Here is a 3562-nt window from a genome sequence, read left to right as displayed (position 1 = left end):
ATGAAAAATTGGCAAGTAAATCATGCCTGAAATATTTAGGATAAGGCCATCACAACCAGCTTTGATACAAATAGGAAATGTGGGAAAATATTGCTGGAGATTGGCAAATATTTGATGGGTAGATAGAATGGCAACTTGAGATGCAAGGCTAGCACTCATATCAACTATGATGTAGAGAGGGCATGTTGCATTTTTTCAAGATTTGACCTGGTGTACCCTCATGTTTAGAAGAAAAACATAGTCATTTTGCCTATGAAAGGAAAGTATTTAAAAGTTCTTTGGAGATGAGCATATGGATGGCCATCTCTATGTGGTCTTTGCAAAGTTTGAAGAAAATCAGAAAAAATTTTAAAGGGTACAAATAATTAACAAATATGCCCTACACAGAATTTGGAAGCAGGAAGCATAAGAACTCTTTTAAAATTACATATTTTTCAAAGAAATTTGGGGATGTATGGAATATTGAAGATGTATAGAATATTGTGAGCAAATGGAGATTCCAGTATGAAGAAGAGGTGAAGGCTTATCTGCACAATTATCCTACCTCGTTTGATTATTTGTGATTGATAGAAAATGATGTGCAACCAAATACTATGTGTCATTGTACCAGGAGTCCAAGAGAAGAAGCACTGTAAGTGGCATATATTCCTCTGGTTCAACTACGCGCTTTATGAAGAGTTGGAATAAAGGATTGTTATGAGTTCAAATGTTGGAGTTCTTGTTCTTCTCAAAACACAGGGCTTAGAGCCCTTCGGATGTCTCCAAATCCAAAGGTTCTGTCCTTCAGCCTCTGCCTCTGCTTTCTTCAGCCTCCAACCAAGACAGAGATGGAAGGTCTCTCTTATCTCCTTCTGGGGAGCCCAGCCACCAACTTGCCGCGGAGAGAGGGCTTCTGGCATAGCTTCACTGAAATCCATCAAAGTGTTCTCTGCACCAGAGTCGCTCCTCTCGAGTCCAGTGCGATCAGCCAGCCAAGAGGAAAAAATGTATTCTGCCATAGAGCCCTCATCGCTGGCCTTTTATCTGACTCTTCTGAGAGAATGGGATTATGGGTTTTCTCCCATAGTGCTCTCTGGCCCAACGAGCTTTAAGGGAGGTGTGGACTCCCTTGAAGTTAGAAAGTGTACTTTGTGAAGCTAGCATACTTGTGGACTCCAATGAGTAAAGGTGTGAACACAAGCCTTGTATTAATTAGTTCTACTTAGTACCTTGTTTCAGGTTCTGGCCAAAACATCTTCTTGTAAGATTAGATCAACTCTAATTAGTTAGCAGTTAGTAAGGATTCCAACAAAGGATCACATAGATATATCAAAGTTGGAATCTATTCTTCACAAAAAGTTTATATTTGCCAAAATATGGCATCTGTGTGCCCAGTTCAAAATAAGACAGGAAAATGAACCATTTTCAAAAGAGCTTTGGGAATTTCCAAAAGCAAATTGTTTAAAGTCTATACTAAATTGAAATTGCAGCTTGAAGAAACTAACTACTGCCAGAAATTCTATGAAAAGTTCCTGGAATTTGCATCAGAAAAATTAGACATCATGGGATCAAATTTGCTGCGATAAAGACAATTTTTGCAGATATTGAGATATCCTAGACAATATATATGAGTTGGCTATTAGCCAGCCATGCTAGGCATGCCATAGGTATTTTGGAAATCCTACACTATTTTTAAATTGAACAACGAATCATCTAAAAAACAAAAAGGTTTTACTAGAGCTTGTTGCAATGAACACCCATCAAGGTATAGGTCAGTTTTGCACCATTTGAGCTGTCTGCAGGATATGAGAACATTTAAATGCAGACAAATTTATGAAGAAGCCAGCAAAACTATGAGAAATTGACAAGAGAAGAAAGAAATACTCATTTTACTAGAATTCTGGTGAAACTTTGAAGATGACTTTGGAACAGAATCTCATAAGTAGAATGGACAAACTCATGCCAGAAAAAGTTAAGGAGAAATGAAAAGTAAAGGCAGAAGATGAGTCTGATGCTGGGAAAAGTACTAAGACTGCATCTTTCCAGAAGATGCAAACTAGTCCAACCTGAAACTACTAGTAATGATCAAATTTTAGAAGAAACAACAATAAGAAAGAATACTGCCAAGCAAGAACTAGACAAAGACATGGATGAGGAAGAATCTTGACTTTTTCCATGTTGCATTTTTATAAATTCTTTTCAAAATACAATTTTTTTAATGTCACACACACACACACACACACAAAGAGACCAGTACTTCTACTCCTTTATCACCAGCATTATAAATTTACTTGAATTTGCTATTATTGGACCCAACTTCTTTCTTCATTGAGGCATTCTATTGGCCTTTAGTCTCTAGTCCTTTTAAAATACAATGATTCCCCAATCTTAAAACTCATTCCACATAACTATATCTCTGATACTTTTATTTCATTTTTAATTATCTGTATTCAATATTTAAATTTATTAATTTTTTATTTTTAATAACTGATTTGTCATTTAATAAATGTGAAATAGCATTTTCCACTGACTTCCTACATCCTTATTTTGTTCAACAGAATTCTCCCTTGAAACAATGAAATGAAACTAAAAACTACCAATACCTTGGTCACTTAGGACTCATTCAACATGTATAAACTACCCCTCTGCTAATAGGTTGGGCTGGGGAAAAGGGCATTTTGTACTGTCAAAATTCCAAAATAGTGATTGGTCATTGCATTGAGCAATTTTTCAATGTTGTTTCCCTTTACATTATTGTGAATACTGTGTAAAGTGGTTCTACTTACTTCATTCTGTTTCTTTTCATATCTTCATATTCGTCATTTTTTGAATTCTTAAATTCATTATTTTTTGATGAATAACATAATGTGTAGAATTCCAGAGTTAGAGAGACCTGGGTTCAAGTCCTGCCTCTGACACATACTGGCTGTAACACTGACAAATTCCTTAATATCTCAGTGTCCTGTATAACTTTCTAACAGTCTAAGTTGGGGGGAGGGGAGAAGGAAGGTGCTCACCTGTTTTAATAAAGGGTTTACTCACCCTTTCTTCTATCTATGAAATCACAGGTCTAGGCCCTAATTCCTTTCTAATCATTTGCTCAACATTCCAATTGAATTATATTCTCAATTTTGAGCATAGTGTTATACTCAAAAATATCCCATTATATTAATAGAACACAATTTATTTACTCATTCCCCAAATGATGGGTACCCATTATGTTTCCAGTAGATTTTGATTTTGTTTTTCTTTTTGCTACCATAAGAAATACTGCTATAAATATGATTGTAAATATGAAAACTTCTTCTTCCATCTCTGACTTTTTGGAGTCTATCCCCAGCACATGTATCATTGAGTCAAAAAGCACATGCAGTTTAATGACTTTGTAATTTAGTTCAAAAGCGTTTTCTAGAGCTTTTCCACTAAGCCACAGCTCCAGCAACAATGTACTGATTTAGATCTTATGTGCCAGGTTCTAAATGGCAGAGTCATGAGCTTCTTGTTCATTTTTCCTTCTCAAAGAGTGAGTAAATCCTTTACTAGTGCAGGTGAGCACCTTTTTTTTTTTTCAACTTAGACTTTT

General features: G+C 35.7%; 1 pseudogene; it reads left to right on the top strand.

The window, feature by feature from the left end:
- Positions 1 to 573: 573 nt before the first annotated feature.
- Positions 574 to 2146, top strand: LOC127544851 (crooked neck-like protein 1; annotated as a pseudogene).
- Positions 2147 to 3562: the final 1416 nt, after the last annotated feature.

Source organism: Antechinus flavipes, chromosome 1 (genome assembly GCF_016432865.1).
Source record: "Antechinus flavipes isolate AdamAnt ecotype Samford, QLD, Australia chromosome 1, AdamAnt_v2, whole genome shotgun sequence".
NCBI lineage: Eukaryota > Metazoa > Chordata > Mammalia > Dasyuromorphia > Dasyuridae > Antechinus > Antechinus flavipes.
Note: the sequence above shows the minus strand (reverse complement) of the source record. Positions and strands in the feature narration are given on the sequence as shown.